Here is a 27,015-nt window from a genome sequence, read left to right on the forward strand (position 1 = left end):
CCTACTAAGTGTGCTAAAATATTACCTGATATAAAATATGTAATTACTAGTGCCCAGGTAATAAAATTATATGACATTGTAATAGTCGTGCAATAATATTTTGAAAATAAATAAACGCTATCATTTAATTGTGCGAAATAAATGTGATGCGTATGCATAAGATGGTAAAATGCTGTAACGCAAATTATGATAATACTGGTAATAATAATAATAACAAATAATAATAATAATAATAGTAATAATAATAATGGTAGTAGTGACGGTAGTAAAAGATAATGACAGGATAATGAAATGTCGGTATTAATAAAAGCTAATAATTATAGTAAAAAATGCAAATAATTATTTTTTAAAGTTGCCAAAATATTGGAAGTGAAAAATAGGTATTTCGGAGGAAAGGTGGGACAAAATTGGGTGTCAACAGTATGTCTGGCTATATAATGTCCAGCTTACCGGAACTTGTTCTCGTCGACTCGTTTGATCTCCTATCCTTATGGAACCTCCTTAACACTTGTTTAACACTTTAATACCAATCTAAGGGACGTTTTTACTCGTCTCTAAGATATCATTATGCCCTCATTAACTCGTCGCTCATAATTCTCTTCTCGACACATAACATATCCTTTACTTTCTTCGTCAAACTTCTTTCTTAACGTCTAATGTCTTTGAATCTCAATTAAGATCATCAAATGCTATTTCTTACTTATCCAAATCACCGTATACCTCGTACTCTTCACTAGTCTATTCACTGTACGCTAACGGGGAATTTTCTAATGTGTAACAGCTTTAATGCTGTTAGCTTGTAGAGAAATCTGTGACGTTCGATCCACGAGCTCTCTCTGGCTTCTTGTTAGAATTTTTGTCCCTTTTTCAGAATTATAAGACCCCTATTTATAGTTGTAGGATAGAGCAGTTGTGATAAAGACAGACTTCTTTTGACTAATCAGATTTAAGCTGACATAGCGATATTTGATTAGCAGAAATGTGTCACTTGTACACGTGGCGCATCTTCATTGGCCTTTGATTTGACTAGACATGCTGCATCATTTGACATGTGGCATGGCCTTATAGGCTCCTTTGTTTGACTTGGCGTGCCACGTCATTTGACATGTGTCACCAATTTGGGCCTCTAGAATAAGTTGACATCTTGGGCTTAGCAAAGTGGGCTCATCATTTGTAGACCAAACTGATGGACTAGCCCAATAAAACGGACCATTAATTAAATCCATATTTATTGGACTTAAAAAAATTAATTCAAAATTATATTAATCCATAATATTTATTCAGACCAAAATCTTGAATTTATTATAATCCAAATTTCTCGCGAATTTAAATTTAATAAAATTTTGTTATCCACACTTACTTAACTAATAATTATGTCAAGTAATACTTTTATTTTATAACGCTATGATTTTTTTATATGTTATAGATCAGCAATTAATTAGGATTGTAAAATGAACAAGGTTAATTATCCCAAGATTCAGATTTTGTTAAATTAAAACAATCTAATGTGTTCAAATAAGAAAAATTATAATTAAAATTGCACAAATTATTAATTTATATATGCCAATGATAATTTTTTATGATTAGTTTCATTTGACACTGGCCGCACATCGCGCGGGTACGAATACTGGTTACTAACATATTAATAGAATTTATATAAATGCTAAAATTGATATAAATTATGCTGTTAATGAAAGGATGTAAAAGTTATGTCACTTATGTGATAAAACTCTATTAATATGTTCCATAACGTAAAAATCTCTTTATTTTTAGACAAACAGAAAAGAAAATGGGCTCATAGATTGTAGCCATTTTTTTGCGCGGATTGCCCTTCTTTTGGGGCGGTCTTTAAATTTTGCCCCTCATATATGTGATCTTTAAATTATGCCCCTCATATTGCTGGTCTTTAATTTTTGCCCTTCGCGTTACAATCCTGAGAGTTCACACAGAAATCATGAGATCTGGGTTCAAACCCCCGCTCAAGCATAAATTAAAAAAAAAAATTGCAAGACAAGGTTTGGGTCCAGTGTATGCTAGACCCGGCGTACACTTGTTAAGGAATTATCAAAGTTACGCCGGACCCGGTATACTCATGCCTTATGGGCAGACTTGGCATAAGTATGCTGGGTCCGGCATAACTTTGGTAAATCCTTAACAAGTTTATGCCTGGTCCGGCATACTTATGGGCAAACTTTTAATGGGCAAACTTTTAGTTAAGCCTTAGCTAAAAGTCTTTTCTTAGCTATGCCTTATGGGACAGACTTTTAGTTAAGGCACAACTAAAAGTATGCCCCAGAAGGCATAACTAAAAGTATGCCCCATAAGGTGAAACTTTTCCTTAAGGCATAACTAAAAATTTGTCTTATAAGACAAAGTCTATGTCTTAAGGAAAAGTTATGCCTTATAGGGCATACTTTTAGTTATGGCATAACTAAAAGTATGCCTCATAAGGCATAACTAGGAAAAGACTTTTAGTTAAGGCTTAACTAAAAGTTTGCCCATTAAAAGTTTGCCTATAAGTATGCCGGATCCGGCATAAACTTGTGAAGGAATTACCAAAGTTATGCCGGACCAGACATACTTATGCGAGGCATAAGTATGCCGGGTCCGACATAACTTTGGTAATTCCTTAACAAATATATGCCGGTGGGGGCATAGCGAAATTTAAACTCTGCATTGCGATTTTTTTTTAAATTTTGACTAAGTAGGGGTTCGAACCTGGAACCCATGGGTTTTAGCCTAAGGGCAAAATTTAAAGATTTCAAATATGAGGGGAAAAATTTAAAGACTACCCAAAAAAAGGACAATTCTGCGAATTGCCCGATTGTAGCAGCAATCTGCAGCAACGAGATTTGGACTAGCAAGCCCAAACCAATTTTACTTCATCATTCTTTTCATATATAGTTGGATTGTATTCTGTGTAAAGATAACATTTTATTTGATTTACTTCTTAACATAGATGAACCTCAAAAGCAGAGAAGTAATTAGAGTCACTACAGTTAATGTGATTTAGTTTAAATTTACATGGCAGTAGTTTTAGGGCCAAATCGAATTCATAATACTAGTTGATGTGAGTTGAAAGGTTTAAAAATTGAGCTTTGTGATGAACGAAATGCCTTTGAGTTGTGTTTACTAATCATGTTTCACAAAACTTCTGCAAAACAAGGCAAATGAATCATTTAAAAATTAATATGGTATTACTTTTAAAGAACTAGGCTTAAACAATTTTTCCCAACTAAACTTTAAGTTCAATTTTTTGTGCGGATTGTTCTTCAAAGGCTCTGGTCTTTAATTTTTTTCCCTTCCAATTGCTTTGTTTTAATTTTTACCATTCGCTTAAAAAGGTTGCCGAAAATATCCTGAGGTTTTGGGTTCGAACCCCCGCTCATTCCCCCCTCCTCTCCCCCCCCCCCCCCCCCCCCCCAAAAAAAAAAAAATTGTCAGGCAAGACTTTGCAAAAAGCCTGCCTTATGAGGCAGAGTTTCCCTTAAGGCATAACTAAAGTCTGCTTTATGTAGCAGATTTGCCTTAAGACATAACTGAAAGTCTGCCTTATAAGGCAAAGTCTGCGTATCTGGGAGACCTTTAGTTATGTCTTAAAGCAAAGTCTGTCACATAAGACAGACTTTTCCTTAAGGCATAACTAAATGTCTGTCTTATAAGGCAAAGTCTGCCGTATCGGGCAGACTTTTAGTTATGTCTTAAGGCAAAGTCTGCCGTATAAGGCAGACTTTTCGCGAATCCTTGCCTTGCGAATTTATTTTTATTTTTATGAATAAGTCGGGTTTGAACCCAGAACCTCGGGGTATTTTAAGCGAAGGGAAAAAATTAAAGACCAGCAATTTGAGGGACAAAAATTAAAGACCACCCCCAAAGAAGGACAATCGTGCAAATTGCCCCTTAAGTTCAGCTCAAGTCCAAATGATTTTCATTTTTTTTTTGCGGAATGCCCTTCAAAGGCACTGGTCTTTAATTGTTGCCCCTCAAATTTGAAATCTTTAATTTTTGCCCTTCGCCTAAAACTCATAGGTTCTGGGTTCGTAACCCTGCTCAGTCAAATATTAAAAAAAAAATCGCAAGGCAGAAGTTTGTAGCAAAGTTAGGCTTGACAAACATCTACCTGAATAAGCCTAACTTTTGCCCAAAATTAGGTCTATTCGGGCAACAGTTAGGCCTTAAGGCAGAAGTTTGTAAAATTCCAACTAAGTTAAAATAATAATAATAATAATAATAATAATAATAATATTAATAATAATAATAAATATTGCCTGAAGGCAAACCTCTACCTTATGCCTTAAGACAGAGTTTTGCCTTCTGGTGAAGCGAAAACTCTACCATAAGCTAGAGTTTGAAACTCTGCCTGAGGTAGAGTTTTGCTCTGCCTTGCGAATCCAAACTCTATCTTGCGATTTTTTTTAAAATTTTTCATTGAGTGGGAGTTTGAACCCGAAATCAAGGAATTTTTAGCGAAAGACAAAAATTAAAGACCACCAATTTGAGGGGAAAAAAATTAAAGGCCAGTTCCTTGAAGGGAAATCGTGCAAATGTCCCAATGATTCAGGTTCAAAGTAACATATGATTATCAAACAGCAACGTGTTTGAAAAGCAATTCGCAGGAATGCTCTTTATTCGCGGTGGTTTTTAATTTTTGCCCCTCAAATTGCTGGTTTTTATTTTTTGTCCTTTGCCTAGAATATCCTGAGTTTCTGGGTTCGAACCTTGGCTTAGGCATAAAAATTAGAAAAAAAATTGCAAGGCAAGACTTTTGGAAAAGTCTGCCTTATGCGGCATAGGTTGCCTTAAGGCATAACTAAAGTTCTGCAGGATCAGACAGAGATTACTTTATAAGACAGACTTTTAGTTATGCCAAGGCAACCTCTACCGGAGACGGCATAGGTTGTCTTAAGGCATAACTAAATTTATGCCTTAAGACAACCTATGCCATATAAGGCAAACTTTTCCCAAAGCCTTTTTTTTTTACTGAGCGGGGGTTCGAACCCAGAACCTCTGGGTATTTTCAGCAGTTTTTTAAGCGAAGGGCAAAAATTAAAAACTAGCAATTTGAGGGGGAAAAATTAAAGACCACCCCAAAAGAGGGGCAATCCGCGCAAAAAATTGTAGAGATAGGGGCCAAATTGTTGGTCCAACATTTACTCTTATGGTTTATTTCGAAATCATTTTTTTTGTGCGGATTGCCCTTCAAAGGCACCGGTCTTTAAGTTTTTCCCCCTCAAATTGGTGGTATTTAATTTTTGTTCTTTGCCTAATACTCTAAGGTTGTGGGTTCGAACCCCAGCTCAGTAAGAAAAAAAAATTCGCAAGGCAGAGTTTTGCAGGCAGATTTTCAAACTCTACCTGAAGGTAGAGTTTTGCATTCAAAACTTTGTCTGAGGCCTAACTTTTTTACGAAACTCTGTCTTACGATTTTTTTTTTTTGACTGAGCCGGGTTTGAACCCTAAACCATATAGTATTAGGCGAAGGCCAAAAATTATAGGCCACCAATTTGAGGGGCAAACATTATAGACCAGTGCCTTTGAAGGGTAATCGTGCAAATGACCCTTTCGAAATGGGCTGAAAAACAGTTTCCTAAGTTAAGATGAGGCCCAAATACTTTAGAGAAAATTACATTGTTTGTCACGATTTAGAATTTTAGCTTATTATTACCATAATTTTTAAAATGCTTCAAAAAGAACATAATTTATTATATTTATAAAAAATGTTTATAATTAATAATCTACCAAAATAGGGATTCAATTTTATCCACTCTTTCTTATCATTTATCTATCTTCTTTAACCAATAAACCCTCAATTTCCTCATTCTCTCTCTTCTCTAACCAATACACCCACATTTTCTCACTTGCTTCTTTTCTTCAACCAATACACCCCCGTTATTGTCTGACTCCAAAAACACATAGAAAGGAAGAAAGACAGATATTTTCAATTCTCGTGCCAAAAGATTCTAAAGAAGATGTGTAATTATAAGGTGATTATGTCTAATTTGGGTCTCAATTAGACCTTAATTCTTGGTTTACGGTTAACACTTGAATATATTTTAAATTTATATTTTGTCTAATTTAGTTTACCGGTAACATTTGATTTGTGATTTTGTGATTTTGTAATTTTCAAAATTAAAGTTGTTTTAACAAAAGTTTTAATTTTTAATTGATCTTTCTTGAACGTATCACGATATTTAAAGAGCTTGATTTTTTATACGAAAAACCATTGGAGTTGCAAATAGCATACTTGATTGTATAACATTATTAATTATACATGATTTATATTGTAGAATCATCATTTATTCCCAACTTTATATGCTATTAGCCTATGAATTTTGTTATAGACACATACAATGTATATTATTGATATACCAGTAATAACAAGAGTATAATAATGTATTCTAACAATTACACCAATAATACGATAAATACAATAGTTTGAGTATAACACCACAACAACAACAACAACATACCCAGTGTAATTGTAATGACTTGTTAGATCATTTTGGTTGTTTTGCCAATTTTATCCCAATTGACACTTCCCCATCTTCTTTATGGTATATTTAACTTGTGAGGATGGGTGGAGGGATTCCCTAGGCATTTTGGTGTGTGTTTGAGTAGGAAAAAAGAGTTTTTGGGCTTAAGGAATGGGTTGACCAAAGTCAACATCGGGGCTAAATGAGTCTTTTTGGAAGTTTCGTTGATTCCATTAGGTCCGGAATGTCGATTATAACTTGGTTGTGCAGTTGGTTCGATTCCTGGGGGACTCGAGGGTATTTTGGACTTTTGGTTGAAAAATCTAATTTTATGGGAATTGGAGTTAACCTTCATAATTGGTATGTTACCAACTTATCTATTCTTTAATCTTAGATTTTTGCTATGTTTAATTGATAAAGTAGTGCATTTAATGTCGTTTACTTTTATTTTGCAGGTTTATGTGATTTAGAAGTGATCGGGAGAGAAAACAAGTCAAAAGAGGCCAAATTGAAGAAAACGGAAAAAGTGGCTAAAAATGCAAAAACGGGTCAGATTTGCAAAACTGAAAGTTAGGGGCTTATTTTGACATTGGCAAATTGGGGAATTATAAGAGGAAGACTTGGGGGAAATTTCCCACATATTTGGACATATTTTCAAGCCTTGAAAGCTAGGGTTCTTCAACCAACACTTTGGAAGAGACGATTAGAATACTTTAATGAGCAAACTCTTGACCCTTTCTTCAATTCCTTGTTATGTATTTCATATTTAAGTGTGTTGTATTTTATTCTTTCACTTGAATCTTGTTTATGAGAATATTCATTATCAAGTGTTGAATTAAATCTCTTGTTTTGCTTATGCATTGAACAATTTTTATTGCTAATGAAGTGGTCTTTGTTTCTTCAATTAATTTTGTTCTTTCATGTTTCTTAAGGTATTAGCTAACTTTAGGACTCACCCTTTTACTTTGATTTGAGCTCGGAAGAGGAAAATTGAGGTTGGAAAAGATTAATTAACAAGGATTTGGGGCTTTAAATCTCATTTAATAACTTAAGCTAGGAATATGAAAGTTAACTTGAGGTTAAATTGATTATGCTTAACTACACATTCTAAGGCTTAGAAGAGCTTAAAGTGAAATTCATTTATTTGGTTGGAAGACTTTCAATGAGATTATAGAAATAATTACCTATTAACAAAACTCGCTCTTAGTTGCAAAAGCGTAAAATACATTGGATCGTTACTTAAGAGTAATTTTCCTTGTATTCATGCTGATGGCCATTGATCATTTTGCTTGCTTTGTAGGTTAGTTCTTAAATCAAAAATCAGATATTGAAAAAGTGTTTGGCTTGGCTTAGTAAGTGATGATTCCGTACTTGCTTGATCGCCATTATATTGTTCCTTGTAGGATTCGAACCCGACTCATAGTTGGGTAAATTATATTGCATACGACCGTGTACCATTTCTCTTTGAGGAGTGGATTTGAACGTTATCAGACATCGTCAACTTTGGGTCAAGGAGACCTCGTGTGATAGATTTGAGTGCTCGAGCAATTTTGCCGCATGTTTTAGGACTGGTGTGCATATTTGGTTTGTGTCCGGGAGGTCTCGAATGATTTTCGGGTGTTAGATTGAAGTTTGGAGCATAGTAGATTTTTCTGGTTTTCTGGTGCTCGCACTTAAGCAAGGTGGGCCGTGTCACATCCCAAAATTCCCGCTAGACGTGATTGGCACCCAGCAGACACCACCCGCCAGGCGAACCATATATCATACTCTTAATCATTTACAAAAGCACTTAAAGAAAATAAGTGCAGGTCCAACAACGTTATTAATGATAAAAATGCGAAATAGTCGCCAACCAAATCCATAATCGATTTATGAAAACCAATCAACGCTAAGATAAAAAGAATCTCTAGCCCACATCCCACGCTAAGACCATAGAGCATCTAACAGAGTTATATGAGTTTGAGTGTCGGGCATGTAAACCCAAAATAAAAGAAACAACTAGAAATAAACTAGATAAAGCTGAAATGGCTACCTCCACGACCAATGCGGTGGCTCACCTCAGCAACAGAATCCACTCACGAAGTTTTCAATTACCAGCCTCGTTCTCAACGACAGTATCTGCATGGACATACAGGTAAGGAGTGGGTTATACATAAATATAACCCAGTAAGATCCTCGACCCGCCACTTCAAATACCCCTGGAACAAGTGTTAGAAAATACAAACACACAACAAGCACAAAAATATTATGCACGCGAATATATCATTATATAATACCAACCAAGGTCCAAACCACCGTTTATCAAATATATTATATATCTCAACACAATTTACACTACGAACCGTCATAAGTGGCAGTTAAAGAATTAGTCAACACTATGAATCCACGGCAATATACACAATGTGCCAAATATATCAGGAAGCATACACAATGCTAAGGGACGCATACACAATGCCCCAATATAATCAAGAAGCATACACAATGCTAAGAGAAGCATACACAATGCTAAGAGAAGCATACACAATGCCCCAATATAATTAAGAAGCATACACAATGCTAAGGGAAGCATACACAATGCCCCAATATAATCAAAAAGCATACACAATGCCCCAATATCATGGCTCACAGCTATATCACATCACAAAATAATTTATAAAGAGAGTTTTGGATTATTTGAAAATAAAGTATATGCGGTTGGCCTTAAGGACCACTGATTCTGCCAAGCACACGCTCGCCCCAACACATGGACCAGGCAGACAAAACATATTTTTAAAACGGGTTTTGAAAAGCAAGTACCCAAAGCTTAAAGTCTCACTTACCTCAAATTCACAATTCAAGCACACTTTCCAATAAATCAAAACTGCGTTCTCGAGTCTTCGTATTGCCTCAAAATACACAAAAATGGACTTAGAATGGTCAAAACCCTTAGGGTAAACCACTTCTATATTTTTAAAGGCTTAAACGATTAAAGTTAAATTTTAAAGGACGAAAACGCCCTCTGGTCAATGTGTTCAAAACCCGACCAGACTTATGTTTACAGAAAGGCCTTAACGAGAGGATTCCAACGATATCTAGAAGTCTAAAATATGACGCTATTTGCCCTTTCAAATCAATGATTTTGGTTGAAGAACCCTAGAGCTAAATTTTCTCAATTCCTCAAAATATCACCATGTTTTCATAAAAAAAAATCACCCCTAATTATGTAATAAACTTAAATAAAAGACTAGAGTAATTACCTTGATGATTTTGAGTGAAAGTTCTTATTTTTATCCTCTCTTTTCTTCTCTTTTTCTCCCTCTCTTTTCTTTCTTTCACTGGTTTTTCCCCTTCTCTGTTTTCTGGTTTTTACTTCAGTTTCTTTTTCCTGTTTCACGTCTTTTGCTGAATCCTTTATATCTGTTTTTGTTTTTTTTCCTTTTCCTTTCTGGGCTTGGCCCACTAAATTACTTCTTTTCTATTTTTTTTCTTTTCTTTTTATTTCCTTCTTTTATTTAAATTACAAACTAAGCCTAAAAAATATATGGGTTATTACATTCTCCACCACTTCAAATGACGTTCGTCTTCGAACGGATCTAGATCATATCTGTCGCGTCAAATAAATGAGGATATTTATCTCGCATATCCGTCTCAGACTCCCAAGTAGCCTCCTCGGTTGGATGATTACGCCACAACACTTTGACTGAAGCTACCTTCTTCGACCTCAATTGTCGCATTTTGCCTATCAAGAATACATATCAGACCCTCCTCATAAGTCAAATTTTCATCGAGCTCCACATCCTCTGGTTGAATCTTATGGCTAGCATCACCGACATATCGTCTTAGCATAGACACGTGAAATACAGGATGAACAGCAGACAATCTCGGAGGTAAAGCAAGTCTATATGCCACCAACCCAATTCGATCCAAAATCTCATAAGGACCAATGTACCTAGGACTTAACTTACCTTTCCGACCGAATCTCATAACTCCTTTCATAGGGGATACTTTTAGAAAGACTTTTTCCCCCTTCATGAACTCCATATCAAGTACTTTCTTATCTGCATAGGACTTTTGTCTGCTTTGTGCTGTCCGAAGTCGTTCTCGTATCAATGCAACTTTTTCCAAGGCTTGATGCACCAAATCTGGTCCGAATAGTTGTGCTTCGCCTGGTTCGAACCATCCAATTGGTGAACAACACCTGCGACCATATAGAGCCTCAAACGGCGCCATCTGTATACTCGATTGGTAGTTGTTATTATAAGCAAACTTTGCCAAAGGCAACTGATCGTCCCAATGACCACCAAAATCAATTGTGCAAGCTCTAATCATGTCCTCTAAAATCTGAATAACTCGCTTAGAATGTCCATCAGTTTGTGGATGAAAAACTGTACTCAACTCGACCTGTGAACCCAACGAATTCTGAAAAGACTTCCAAAACTCAGCAGCAAATTGTGCACCTCGATCAGATATTATAGAAATAGGCACACCATGAAGTCGTACTATCTCACGGAGGTAAATATTTGCTAACTACTCTACGGTATGAGTAACCCGAACTGGTATAAAATGAGCGGATTTGGTGAGTCTATCCACAATCACCCAGACTGAGTCATGTTTCTTGAAAGTATTCAGCAAACCAACTACGAAATCCATCGTAATCCTTTCCCACTTCCACTCTGGGATAATCAAGTTTTGCATTACTCCGCCGGGTTTTTGATGTTCATATTTGACCTGCTAACAATTTAAGCAACTTGTCACATGTTTCAAAATATCAGCCTTCATACCTTTCCACCAATATAATCCACGCAAGTCTTGGTACATCTTCGTAGCACCTGGGTGGATGGAGTATCGCGAGCTATGAGCCTCTTCAAGAATTAGTTGCTTCACATTACCCACCATAGGAATACACAGTCTACCATGACAACGTAACACGCCTTCGCCATCAATAGAGAATGACTTAACGCCCCTATTTTGCACTCGATCTCGCAATCTAGCAAGACGGGGATCTTCATATTGGCAAGCCTTGACCTGCCCCACTAAGGACGATTGTGCCACCATAACTGCAAGTAACATGCCCTGTACTGTATGATCAATCCGAACTCCGCGGTTGGCTATTGCCTGAATATCCTTAGCCATAGGTCGTTCTTCAGCAGTGAATCGGGCCAAGCTTCCCATAGACTTTCTACTCAAGGCGTCTGCCACCACATTCGCCTTACCAGGATGATACAAAATATTAAGATCATAATCTTTAAGTAACTCTAACCACCGTCCCTGTCTCAAATTCAGATCTCTTTGCTTGAATATGTATTGCAAACTCTTGTGATCTGTATAGATTTCACACGGCTCACCATAAAGATAGTGACGCCAGATCTTGAGTGCAAATACAACTGCGGCCAATTCTAAGTCATGAGTTAGATAATTCTTCTCATGTTTCTTTAGCTGTCGAGACGCATAAGCTATCACTTTACCATTTTGCATCAAGACACAATCCAACCCGACTCGAGATGCATCACAATAAATGGTGAAACCACCCTCATCAGTAGGTAAGGTCAAAATCGGTGCCGTAGTCAATGTAGTCTTTAATTTCTGAAAGCTTTCTGACTAGACTCCACCAAGAGGTTCTTTCTCTCACGTAATTTCGCCCGCCCGTTTCATTTCCGTACCGAAGGAAATGGGATTAGAACCCATGATACAATCTTCTTGTATGTCGATTTAGCAAACCAATGCCTTAAGCCACTCAGCCATACCTCCAAGTTGTTGATCGGAATGGAATTGGATGTGCCGGGTTTGGTTGCCATTCATCTGACCACTGGAATACCACACCTTTTTGAGTTAAACGTGTCAATGGAGCAGCTATCTTCGATAAACCCTCCACAAACCTTCTGTAATATCCAGCTAGTCCCATGAAACTGCGTATCTCTGTGGGAGTAGTTGGTTGAGGCCAATCTCGAACTGCTTCAATTTTCTTTGGATCAACTTGAATCTCATCTCGGGACACCTCGTGTCCTAAAAAGGAAATTGTGCTCAACCAGAACTCACATTTTGAGAACTTGGCATAAAGCTTTCGTTCCTTAAGTGTCTGTAGCACAACTCTCAAGTGTTGTCCATGCTCAGCCTCACTTCGAGAGTAGACCAAAATATCATCAATGAACACAATCACAAAATGGTCTAAGTATGGCTTGAATACTCTGTTCATGAGGTCCATAAATGATTCGGGGGCATTAGTCAGCCCGAATGACATCACCAAAAATTCGAAGTGCCCATATTTTGTCCGAAAAGCTGTCTTAGAGATGTCCTCAGTCTTGATTCTCAACTGGTGATAACCTGATCTCAAGTCGATTTTGGAAAAATGAGTAGCACCCTGTAGCTGATCAAACAAATCATCAATACGAGGCAGTGGATTCTTATTCTTGATAGTCGCCTTGTTCAGTTGCCTGTAGTCAATGCACATTCTCATCGTGCCATCTTTCTTCTTCACAAATACACTAGGCCTAATGAACCCCTTGTCAAGTAACTCTTGGAGTTGAGCCTTCAATTCTCTCAACTCAGCTGGAGCCATACGATATGGAGGAATAGAGATAGGTTGAGTCCCTGAAACTAAATCAATGTTGAACTCGATTTCTCTCATGGGGGGTAGGCCGGGTAAATCTTCAGGAAAAACATCCGCAAATTCGCGAACAACAGGGACACTATCAATAGTAACATTCTCCGCTCGAGCATCATGAACGGTGGCAATAAAACCCAAACACCCATGGTTAATCATTCGGCGTGCCTTTACATAAGATATTATTTTTCCTTAAGTCACAGGAGTCATGCCTTTCCACACTAAAGGTTCTCCGGGAAAATTTAAACGTATAAGCTTAGCATAACAATCAACCGATGCATAACATGATGCCAACCAATCCATGCCCATAATCACATCGAAGGCGGACATCGGTAACACATATAGATCAACTACGGTGTCCCTGCCCTTAACAGATATCACACAATCTCTATAAACTCTATCCACTAATATACTCTCCCCCACTGGGGTTTCTACTACATATGGCACATTAATAGACTCAACTCCCCGTTCTAAGAATATAGCAAAAGAAGGAGATACATACGAATACGTAGAACCGGGATCAATAAGAGCATATGCACCATCAGAACCAATAGTAATAATACCTGTGACTACTGCATTAGATGCCTCGACATCCTGTCTGGTCATAGCAAAAAATCTCGGCGGTCCTCCCCTTCCTTGAGCAACCTGTGCACCTTGTCGTCCCTGTCCACGAGCACCCTGTGGAGCGGTCCTAGCTGGCTGAATCTGACCCGTGTAGCTGTAGTAGTTCCCTACGGCTGTGTAGTAGCTCGACTAGCACCAGAATTTCCTTTAGGACAGTATTTAGCAATATGCCCCTTTTCACCATAAGTAAAACAAGCCCCATCTGCCCTAAAGCAACGACCACTGTGATTTCTACCACAGTTAGAACACCTCGGATGATAACCTGACTGATATGAGCTATTACCCTTCCTCTGCATCTGCTGCTGGCCCTATCTAGCTGAATAACCACTAGAAGACTGCACCACTGATTCTGATTGAGTAGGTCTGGACTGCCCACGATAAAAACCACTCTTGCCCCCAGATGGAGCACCACTAAACTCACATGTGTTACGTGGCTTTTTGCTTTCATGCTCAACTTTGTCCATCTCTAGATAAGACTCGTAACGAAGAGCAGTGTCAACTACATCTGAATAGGTACCATATCGCACATCTCGTACCACAGGACCACGATAGCGATGCTCAAGTCCATCCACAAATCGTCTTACCTTCTCTCTCGGATCCTCTACCAAATAAGGTACATACCTGGATAAATCTGTAAACTTGGCCTCATAATCTGTAACGGTCATAGTTCCCTGCCGCAGATTATTGAACTGACGTCTCATGTCATCTTGCTTGCTTAATGGAATAAACCTGTCCTTAAACAGTGCTAAAAATTCTGACCAAGTAATAGGTGGTAACCCTGCTTGTCTACCTCTTTGAATCGAAATCCACCAAGACTCTGTAGAGCCTGAGAATAAGAAAGTGGCAAATTCCACACCACGAGTCTCCTTCAGCCCCAATGTAGTCAATATTTTTTCACAACGATCAATGAACTTCTGAAGTTCAATCGAAGTTGGTGAAGCATCAAACTCTGGTGGCTTAAGATCCATGAAATTCTTAAACTCCTTAGATTGCCCTGCAGACTGGACAACCTGTTGAGGGGCCAACTGAGGTGTCTAATTAGCTGCAACATTTAACTGAACTTGAGCTTGTGCTTGTGAAGTAGCCCGAGGACCCGGAATTCCACCATGATTAGGCGCCAATGCCTCTAACACATTCAATAATCTGGTCATCACATCTGCGGGCATAGCAATAGTAGGGGCAGCAGCTGGTGCCGGTGGAGTGTTCTGAACCACTTGTTCCTACACTTGCTCTGACGCAACTCGGGGTTGACCCGCATTCACAACTTCAGGCTGAGGAGTGGCCTGAGTCCTAGTCTGAGCTCTAGTCTGATGAGCACTGGCTTGTCTACCACCGCGGGTAGCACTCTGTCCAGCACCACGTTTAGCAGATGAAGATGCGCGTTTCTTAGCCATCTGCGAAATAAATATTACAAGGTTAAACTTGATTCAACTCACGCATGAACAAAGAATGAAAGAAGGGAAAACTTCCTAGATGTCCAGTAGCCTCAAGGTCATAAGTATGGGCGCCTACATACCCATGAACAAGACTCTACTAAACACTGCTCCATGACCCGGGACTTAAAGCCTAGGCTCTGATACCAACTTTGTCACATCCCAAAATTTTCGCTAGACGTGATTGGCACCCAACAGACACCACCCGCCAAGCGAACCATATATCATACTCTTAATCATTTACAAAAGAACTTAAAGAAAATAAGTGCAGGTCCAACAACGTTATTAATGATAAAAATGCGAAATAGTCGCCAACCAAATCCATAATCGATTTATGAAAACCAACCAACGCTAAGATAAAAAGAATCTCTAGCTCACATCCCACGCTAAAACCATGGAGCATCTAACAGAGTTATATGAGTTTGAGTGTCGGGCATGTAAACCCAAAATAAAAGAAACAACTAGAAATAAACTAGATAAAGCTGAAATGACTGCCTCCACGAACAATGCGGTGGCTCACCTCAGCAACAGAATCCACTCACGAAGTCTTCAATTACCAGCCTCGTTCTCAACGACAGTATTTGCATGGACATGCAGGTAAGGAGTGAGTTATACATAAATATAACCCAGTAAGATCCTCGACCCGCCACTTCAAATACCTCTGGAACAAGTGTTAGAAAATACAAACACACAACAAGCACAAAAATATTATGCACATGAATATATCATTATATAATAGCAACCAAGGTCCAAACCACCGTTTATCAAATATATTATATATCTCAACACAATTTACACTACGGACCGTCATAAGTGGCAGTTAAAGAATTAGTCAACACTATGAATCCACGGCAACATACACAATGTGTCAAATATATCAGGAAGCATACACAATGCTAACGGACGCATACACAATGCCCCAATATAATCAAGAAGCATACACAATGCTAAGAGAAGCATACACAATGCCCAAATATAATCAAGAACCATACACAATGCTAAGGGAAGCATACACAATACCCCAATATAATCAAAAAGCATACACAATGCCCCAATACCATGACTCACAACTATATCACATCACAAAATAATTTATAAAGAGAGTTTTGGATTATTTGAAAATAAAGTATATGCGGTTGGCCTTAAGGACCACCGATTCTGCCAAGCACACTCTCGCCCCAACACATGGACCAGGCAGACAAAACATATTTTTAAAACAGGTTTTGAAAAGCAAGTGCCCAAAGCTTAAAGTCTCACTTACCTCAAATTCACAATTCAAGCACACTTCCCAATAAATTAAAACTGCGTTCTCGAGCCTCCATATTGCCTCAAACTACACAAAAATGGATTTAGAATGGTCAAAACCCTTAGGGTAAACCACTTCTATATTTTTAGAGGCTTAAACGGTTAAAGTCAAATTTTAAAGGACGAAAACGCCCTCTGGTCAATGTGTTCAAAACCCGACAAGACTTATGTTTTCAGAAAGGCCTTAACGAGAGGATTCCAACGATATATAGAAGTCTAAAATCTGACGCTATTTGCCCTTTTAAATCAATGATTTTGGTTTAAGAACCCTAGAGCTAAATTTTCTCAATTCCTCAAAATATCCCCATGTTTTCATCAAAAAAATTCACCCCTAATTATGTAATAAACTTAAATAAAAGACTTGAGTAATTACCTTGATGATTTGGAGTGAAAGTTTTTATTTTTATCCTCTCTTTTCTTCTCTTTTTCTCCCTCTCTTTTCTTTCTTTCACTGGTTTTTCCCCTTCTCTGTTTTCTGGTTTTTACTTTAGTTTCTTTTTCCTGTTTCACGTCTTATGCTGAATCCTTTATATCTGTTTTTTTTCCTTTTCCTTTTTGGGCTTGGCCCACTAAATTACTTCTTTTCTATTTTTTTTCTTTTCTTTTTATTTCCTTCTTTTATTTAAATTACCAACTAAGCCTAAAAAATATATGGGTTATTACAGGCCGTAGGTGCGAGGTTTTGGCTGAGTGGGCTAAGCCTGCTTCTGCATGAAATAGTCTACAAGAGCGGAGCCGACCCAACGCGCTTAGGTCAGCACCTGCGGACTTGAGCCGAGTTAGTGGACCTTCCGGATGTGAGGAAATTATTGCTGAAGAGAGCCAGCAGGTGCGGGCAATGGGCCGTCTCTCCGAAAATCACTGGACAGAACCTAATAAATGCCCCATTTCGAGTTTAGACTATTCATTTACATATTTGGAGCTTGAGACCTCGGATTAAGGAGATTTTGAGGGGATTTGCAAGACGCATCAAGGGGGTAGGTTTCTAATTCTCCTTTATCCATTATATCATAGATTATTAAGGGAGTCCATGCTAGAATTCATGATATAGGATGGGGATATTGGGGTTTATGAACCCTAAGTTAAAAAGGAGTAATTTATTCTATTGATCATCGATTTGATGCCGGATTTGGTTCATCTTTGATATTTAGATTCCTTCGGTCATGAGTAGAATAATTTTGGGGCAAATTTCCCATTTTACCCTTTGGGGCTCAAAATTCTATTTTGGGTGACTTATTGGATCTGAAACTTTTACATAGCAATATGGGTGTCTACGGACTCGTATTCTAATGTAGAATACGTAGTTGAACAGATTGGGATCCTTTCAAGGCTCTACGAAAGGGCAAAGCTTTGAGCTAAAGATCGAGTCTATATTGCTTAGCTTAATTACTTATGGTTGTGTATGTCATATTCACGCTTTATATAATATCTCATGTGCATTTGAGGATACATGTGTAAGGTCTGAGAGGAAATAGTTCCGGACGGAGTGATGCCAGTGAGATGAGTCAGATTGGCCAAGTGACAGGTAATGTGAGCCTACAGGCTGAGTATGATGATTTGGAAGCCTAAGAGGCTAGGAACCCGAAGAGAAATGATTTCGGGTGGTATATGGACCTCGCGAGTCCTTTATGGATCACGATTCATAGTATTTAAACTTATGTGTACCGGTATTGGAGAGGCAGTGCATTGCATACTATTTCACATATCATACCATCTCATTGCTTCCTTGTTCGAATGACTTGCGTAATCTGTTGATTGGACTGTACTCATGTGATTACTTGGCTACTTAGACACATTTGAGGATATAAAAACTTCTTACTTAGGCTTATAACCTGTGATTATTGTGATTATCATTATTGTGGACTAATAGCGGTTTAAGTGTGGAAGTAGTATTCATAGACCAACCCTCATCTCCATTTTCGTTAAGGTCGATCAATGATATTGCTGAGTACACGTTGTTTTCTCGTACTCACTCTACACTTGTTGCACCCTTTTTGTGTGCAGATTCTATTTCCAGTACGAGTGGATCTTGAGACTATAGTGGTCGTTGAGGAGGCCATGTAGAGAGTTTGGGGGTGAGCTACATGAGGATCCACAGCACCGGATTTCCCCTATATCCTTTACTTTCTATCTTTTACTTCCTAGACAATATTTCGAGTTGTATCCCAGAGTTTTATTCTTTTAGTCAGTTCTTGTACTAGTGACACCAGATTTTGGGGGTTGTAACACTTTCTTATGTTTTATGATTATCAGACTTATTAAGACTTTAAAAATGTCTTGTATGATTTCTTTTCCGAATTAATTTCCTTGTTGAACTATTCTTAATGAGTTGTGGATGGCTTAACAACTTGGTGGGAGTTGGTGCCTCCACGACTTTAATTGGGTCACGATAAATTGGTATCAGAGCTTTAGGTTTATCGGTCTCGCAAGTACAAGAACAATTCCAGTAAAGTCTTGTGGATCGGTACAATGAGCTCCGTACCTATCTTCGAGAGGCTATAGGACATATAGGAAACCTCTAATCTTTCATTCCTTATCTTCCATATTTGATTCTAAGAGTTTCTTTATTTCACTTTCTCACAGATGGTGAGGACATGATCGATTGCAGTTGGAGACCAGAAGCCCACACCCGCACCCCTACCCGCTGCCGATGTTGTACATGTGGGAGGCAGGGGACATGGTAGAGGGCGAGGTAGGGCTAGGGCTCGCATTACTACACCAGCTAGAGGTTGAGCACCGACTGTTGCTCAGACCTATGCTAGAGATGTGACTCCGGACCCAGAGGAGATTCCGAAGGAGAAGCCGGTTCAGGCGGATGAGGTTGGACTCGCCCAGGCACCAGCAAGATTCATTGCTACTCTTATTCTTCAGGACACTTTGGTGCATATCTTGAGCTTCTTTGAGGGTATAGCCCAAGGAGGTATACTACCGGCTATTCCAGAGGGTTCTCGGACAAGAGTTGGAGCTCAGACTCCCAATCCAATGGCTGATGTAGGGTATAGGACCCCGGTGGAACATCCAGCTACTACTGTGGCTCGTTAATTACAGGGTTTGCTAGTTTCGGGTGTTGCTATCAGCCCAGTTGCACATACCACTATGACTGTTGAGGAGCAGAAGAGGTAGGACAAGCTTGAGAAGATAAAGCCACCACTATATGATGGGCATCCTGATGAATATGCGTATTAGTTTCTGGTTAGTTTTCATGAGCGATTGCACAATATGGGGTTGGTAGAGTCTAACAAAGTTGACTTCATAGCATTTCAGCTGGTTGGCCCCGCCAAGCAGTGGTGGAGGGTGTTTATTAAGACTAGGCCAGCTGGGTCCCCACCACTTACTTGGGCTGAATTTTCTCGCATGTTTTTGGAGAAGTGGATTCCCCACAGCTTGAGGGATGAGAGGCGTTTGCAATTTGATAGGTTGGAGAAGCATGGGATGTATGTTACCAAGTATGAGATGATGTTCACTCCTTGTATCGCCATGCTTTGGCTATTCTACCTGATAAGACTGAGAGGATTAGGAAGTTTGTTAGGGGTCTGTCTTATCCCCTTCGACTCGCAGCGACACATGTGGCAGCTTCAGGAGGTACTTTTCAGGCAGTGGTGGATGCTGCTAGGAGTGTTGAGTCTATTAGACGTCAGGATTTTGGGGATAGATCGGGCAAGAAGCCCCACAACTATGACAACTATGGAGATACCTTATCTGTAGGTAGGGGTAACCATGGTAGAGGTTATCATGCTCAGGTCAGGCAACGATTCAGACTTCGATAGGTGGTTTTTCGAGTCGAGTGCTCATGGTTCGGCGAATGTTCTCAGGGTTCTTATTCGCGACCTAGAGGTTGAGGTGGTCATCCCGGTTATTTTGTCTCTTCTCTGCAGCCTATAGCACACCGAGGATGTTATGATTGTGGTGACTTAGGGCATTTCTCCAAGTAGTGCCCCAAACTTAGATAGGGTGGCCCATACTTAGGTTCTCCGATTGCTGCACCTAGGTCATTGGCACAGCCTGCTAGAGGCGGTGCACAGAGTGACAAAGGTGGATCTTATTCTGGTAGAGGTGGTACTCAGACAGGCTGTGTTAGTGGTCGCAGAGGTTCTCAGGCCGAGGGTGGCCATGTGCAGTACTATGCATTCCCAGGTAGACCAGAGGCAGAGGCTTCTAATGCAGTCATTACATGTACTATTTCAGTTTGTTGCCGGTCGGGGACGACAATATTTGATCCAGGATCTACATAGTCTTATGTGTCTACTTACATTGCTTTGGGTTTAGATATGCTATGTGAGTCGTTTGATTTTGCCTGTTAGTGTTTCCACTCCTATTGGGGATTTTGTAGTGGTGGATCGAGTGTATCAACATAGTAGATTTTGATATTATCACAGGTATGAGTTGGTTATCCCCTTATCATGCGATCTTGGATTGTCATGCCAAGATAATCACCTTAGCTATGCCAGGAGTGCCTAAGTTGGAGTGGAAGAGTGCTATTAGCCATGCGCCGAAGAAAATGGAATCGTTTCTTAAGGCTAGTTGGATAGTTGAGAAGGGGTGCTTAGCTTATTTGGCCTATGTTCCAGATACTAGTGCCGATACTCTTCCAGTTGAGTCAGTACCAGTAGTGAGAGAGTTTTTCAAGGTGTTTCCGACAGACCTGCCACGTGTTCCACCGGATCGCGATATTGAAGTTTGCATTGATTTGGAGCCGGGCACCAAGGCCATTTCTATTCCGCCCACTACCAGAAAAGTGGCTTTTAATGAGGGGAAATCCGGTCATTAGAAGCCCAAATCCGGTCATTATAGGGCAATAATGACCGGTGAAAATTTGGTCGTGACCGGTCGTTAGAACCTCTGACATTAAAAGTTGACGACCGGATTTCAATCCAATCGTTAAATATTCTGTAGCGACGGCAGTGTTTCTGGTCGTTATAATTTCTCTTTAGCGACCGAATTTTCCTATCATTGATTTGTTATCCAATCGTTAAAACTCTTTAGAGACAACACCAAATTTCATCTCAACAACCAAATTTCCCTTCGTTAATTCCTATTTAAAAACTTGACAAACCCGTCATTTTATAGTCATAAAGATCATATTTTTATTAGCTAGTGTGAAATTTTAATGTATATAGTTTCATGTGCTTTCACTTTAGTAATCACTATTTCATATGCATTCATACACGCATCCAAAATTATAACAAATAATCAATAATCATATAAAATTAAATTGTTAGTAGAGAAAAAACTAAAACATTACAATACTAAAAGATATATCCATATTGATTGTATGACATTATTTCTAACAACTAAAAAGAGAGAAAATGAAGATGTAGCTTATATATACATATGACGACGTCCCTACACCATCCCTAACAAAGCAAAAAATTATTGTGTATCAACCTGCGTCGCACTTTCTTCACGCACATCTTCGCCATACTTCAAATTCTTGATCTGTTAATATAACAAGTTCATGAAACAAAATTCCTATTAGCTACTTTGGTTTAGAAAACAAATACAGTAAACAATTTAATAATCATATGAACTAAACAAAGAGCATAAATCAAGCTTAGCCTTTACATGTACAAGAGAAATCAAGAAAAAAAGAATGCTTTACACAGAGGAGTATTTCATTCAATCACTTTTTTAAGAATTAACTCTATGCACTTTGTAGAGATTCTTATGTCAAAATTAGTGTTGGATAACCTGGGAAGTGAAGTTTCTTGAGACTCCTCTCTAGTGTTTTTAAGTTCATTTTGTGCTATCATATTTACTTGTGTTTGATAAATTAAGATTTTATTGACATATAGGGGAAATTCCTGGTAAGTGGTTTATAGAAAGGTAAAGAACCTTACACAAAAAATTCACTACAAAAAGCATCCAAATGCTCTAGAAATTTAATAAAAATAATGAATTTTCTCTCAACTATACAAATGAATTGCCCCTCGCTCTTCAAAGGATCACTTATTCATTTTCCTCCACACTACCCACATTAAGACCAAGACTTAGCATTATGTACCAACTATCATATTGATCTATTAGACTTGTTCTTCGATGTAAGATTTTGAAGACTAAACAAATTTATTTCCATGAAGCAGCACTGTTTTTGTTTCGCAACTGGCCATTAAGTTATTTATGTTCTAATTAATCTGGTTATGCTAGCTAGTTTGCATGCAAAACATAGTCTAGCAGTTAGCAGTTTACAGGAGCATATTGTTAAAACATAACTAGCAAGATATAATAGTACGCAGGCATTTGAAAAGATATGTTCACTGCGTAAGCATAAGAAATAAAAATAGTGATTTAACAAGTTCAACCAAAAAGACCAACAGCTTCAACCAAATCCCCCTATACATGCCTTAGATTTGCTTCAGATGAGACATCGTTGGGATTTCTCATTTATATAGCAATCTATACAACCGATAGTTGCATTAGAATATAATGCAAACTAGTTAAAGGCACGGACAAGCACCATCAGTCAGTATATTGTCACATGAGGGCAAGAAAAACATTCAATATATAGAATCGTTGGCTACATTACTAAACCTAGTTAAAGCATCAAGTAGTTAATATACCTTCAGAGCTATTTTTTTTTCTCTAAAAAGGACCTTCAAGTTATAGATGTTATAGAACCTCCCATAACTAGGAAGTTGAATTGGCTTGGAAAGGCAACACATATTATATATCATGACCTTGAAGATGAAAACATTTATTCAGACAAAAAAAAAAAAAAAGAAGTTTGTTGATTGCTGGAGAAGATGAAAATAAGAGAGAAATAAAAGGAGAAAAAAAATGAAAAAATAAATAAGAGTCGCCAGCCCCTCCAGCAAAGAAAAAAACAGAGGATGCCCTGAAAAAAATAAAATAAAAGAGTCCAGCGACCCAAGGAAGGAAGAAAGAAAGAATGCAAAAAAGAACAGTTAACCGGTGGAGCCAGCGACGAACTAAAGAAAAGGAGGAGGAGAAGAAAAACAAGAAGAGAAAAACGATGAAGTAGCAATACCTGAAGCTTGAAGAAGAGGAGCAGAAAGTGAACCCAAGTCATAGCTCGGAGAAGAAATTCGCATCACGCAGTGAAAAATAAAATGATACTGGTCTATGATTTGGGCTTTAAAACAAAAGTGTCTGCTTCTAGCTTACCTCGCTACACACGCTTCTCGCTTTTGATGAGAAGTTCATTTCGTTTCGCTTTCAACAACACTAGTAAATAGTAGAATTACATACCAAAAAAAATGTTTCAAGAACTCCCTTCAAGAAATACTGCATGCTTATCTCTTTTTTTTTTGTCACTTCAGCTTATACTACTTTTGCTTCTTTTTTCTTAATCAAGACTTGAAAAATAAATAAATAAATAAACCTTGGGAATAAGAGTTGAGCACTCAACCTCAAGTTCTTTAATGCAACCTTAGGAATCAATGTGTTAAAGCATTTTCATTTCCCAGCCAAACTATTAGCTGAAGAATATAAATAGTTTATCTAGTAGATATCAAAACTAAAACTATCAAGCTTGCTAGGAAACTTGAACCATTTGAAAAAATATTCAACTCCAACACATCACAGAAGAGAAGATAAAGGACTAGATCCATTTACAAATACTCATCATGTCACAGTGAATATTATAATTTGAACACATGAAATATGTCAAAAGAATGTGGAAGGGTTGATAAATAAATGAACATGGTTATAATTGTAAATGGTTGATAGAAACCTGTTAAATCCATGCATCTAATTGTTCACTTGAAGATGGTATTGATGAAGGATGACCAGACCGTGCACTTGCAGTCTGTTCAACTCTATACTCTAAGTCATCCTCATTCCCAGAAAGTAATACATTTGAGAAAATTTACATCCATTTACGTACGACAAGATATAGCTAGGAAACCACTCAAATATGATCTGTTTAGGTGATATTCTTTACGGATCCTTATTGTTTAAAGTTAGGTTCAAGGTAGTTGCAAAGTCATTTGCTATTTCCATTGCTCTTCATATGACCATCTGCTTAAAATTTTAAATTAATAGTTCTTATCCCCCCCCCCCCCCCCCCTTCCCCCCCCCCCAAAAAAAAAAAACTTGTAGATTATGACAGTTGATTATTACTGGAACTTTAGTGTTATTCCAACAAGTGGATTTCTTCTTGATTATTACTGGAATTTTGGTGCTATTGCAAATGTCTTTGACTGACTAAAAGGTATACTTCGACATTAACAGAGATGTAGCTGTAAGTTGCCTTTGTAAATGCAATTTCTCAAAGCCTTACTGATTTAACATTATCTCATGAGTTTTTGACGTGTTCAACCATAGCCTGTTAGTGTATTGGTCCAGTTGTACCTAGCCTTTGTTTTTTCTTTCCCTTCTCGGTGAATCTTAGACAGTCTGCTAATCTCTGTGGCTAGACTTTTTTTAGGCTATCATGTTTGCTGAGCGTGAATATGTTAAAAGATATGTTACACCGCGTAGTTTGGTACGTTAAGATTCATTAGGTGTTAGCTGTGTAATTGTGGATACTGGAGTACCTTCTAAGATATATGATAATAAATGCGCCTACCTTATGATTATGAGGGTATAAGTTCATATAATAAGCTAGGGAAGGATTGGAGGGCAAGTGGATTAAGGAAAATTAAGTTGTTGGAACTTTGGAGAAAGATAGGGGACAATTTTGATCCAAATTGGAGGAATAATATCTTTTCGCATATGAGGAATTTTGAGGTAAAGTAAAAGCGTAAATTGAAGTTCATGAAGTCTAGTTTCCAACGCAACAAACCGTGCATCAATTCGACATCGGAGTCAAACTTTATGAGCATTTTAAGATGGGCTGTCAGAGTAGGGAATTAACCCCGCGTGAACGCGCTAGAAGGTGGCGCGAACGCGCATAGGAGGACCCAGCAACTCAGAGCGAACGCGCCAGGAGGCAGCACGATCGCGCTGAGCAAAATTTGAGTCCGTCCAGGCAGATTCTGGAATTCTATATAAGGGGGTCTTACCCCCCCCCCCCCCCCCCCAACTTCCCAACATCAAATTTTAGCCCGAATTAAGTATAATCTCCGAATTCAGGTTGAGACAGCATATAGTTGCGGTTATAATATCGTATTGTGGTGAATTTCAGCTGGAATTCAAGGTGGAAAGTGAAGATATTGCGGTTATAGCGGAGGTAAGGTATGAATATTCCTTTATTGATATTGATTTAGGCGTATTTACAAAGGTAGCACTATTAAATGATCGTATACCAAATTTATTGGTTGAGAAAATTGAATAAACATTGTGTGGGATGTTTTATGGAATACTTTCGTATTGATGATGTTGTTATTAGTGTTGGTGGTGTTGTTGTTGTTGGTTGTTGGATGGTGATTTCGGGCTAGGGATATAAACAATAGAGATGCTACCCGAATTTCGGCAGATTCTAAAGAAGTCTAATTTAAAGACTTGAGATAGGCAAATGAGAATAAGCCTAACTGTAGTATGATTTTTCTTGAATGTAGATTTACGAGCTCGGGAGAATAAACATTAAGTAATAGAAGACCAAAAAGATATGTAAAGATTGTTCCTTCTTTTATTGGCATGTTTCCATATATGGTAAGGGCGTGATAAACCCTATGACTCGAGATTTATCAAAATAGAGCTTGTCAAATTGTTGTCTAGTTTTCGAGTGTTATGTTATTCTTTCTGAGGGGCCACATCCCCTTCCTATGCCCTGGAGTTCGTAGAGAGGCAGAAGAGACATGTTACAGAGTCGGTACTTTTCAGCACATGCACGATATACATATATTTACATTTTATATTACCTGGCCTATGAGCCATGGAGTTATTCCCTGGCCTATGAGCCACAGAGTTATTAGCTGTCCTATGAGCCACAGAGTTATTACCTGGCCTGTGAGCCACGGAGTTATTACCTGGCCTACGGGTCACAGAGTTATTACCTGACCTATGTGTTATATCCCGCATTTTGTACATTTGGATATTTCAAAGATAACTACGATAAGTTGAAGACAAGGCTATATTCCGGTTTTGACTTAATGCACAAGTTGCTTGTAAGTATTGTTAGTATGGAATATTAAGAAAGGATATGGGTAAAAAGGGAATTTCACAAGGTGGTTCATGGTAATATTGAGGAAGGCTAGGGGCAAATTTGGAATTTGGAGAATATTTTTTTTTCATGAATTACAAAAAAAAAAAAAAAAAAGTTGGGCTTAAGTAAAAAGGCCAAGTGGCCGGCCATGTTGGGTGGGCTTAGGCCCATATGGAAGCTTAATAAGTAATACAAAATAAGACCAATTCAACACATTTCTCATCTTATCCTTAGAACTCTCAAGAAACTTGAAGAAGACCAACAATACAAAGGCCATTCAGCCATAGCAAAACAATTGAGCCCTTGGAAACTTTGATCGAAAATTATTTTCTCCTAACATTTCTACTAATTGGAAGGTCCCTAGCAAAGTGAAGTAGTCATTGGAGCAAGTAAAACATCCATTCTTGCAAGCTACAAATTCTAGTCAAGTGAGAAGTTAGAGCGAAAAGGTAAGAATTAATCTTCTTTTATATGTTATGGATGGTTGTGTATGTTGTAGTATGTAGAAATGGATGAAATTTATGAAAATATGGATGTTATGTTGTGGCCGTGTGG

The sequence above is a fragment of the Lycium barbarum genome, chromosome 1 (genome assembly GCF_019175385.1).
Source record: "Lycium barbarum isolate Lr01 chromosome 1, ASM1917538v2, whole genome shotgun sequence".
NCBI classification, from domain to species: Eukaryota; Viridiplantae; Streptophyta; class Magnoliopsida; order Solanales; family Solanaceae; genus Lycium; species Lycium barbarum.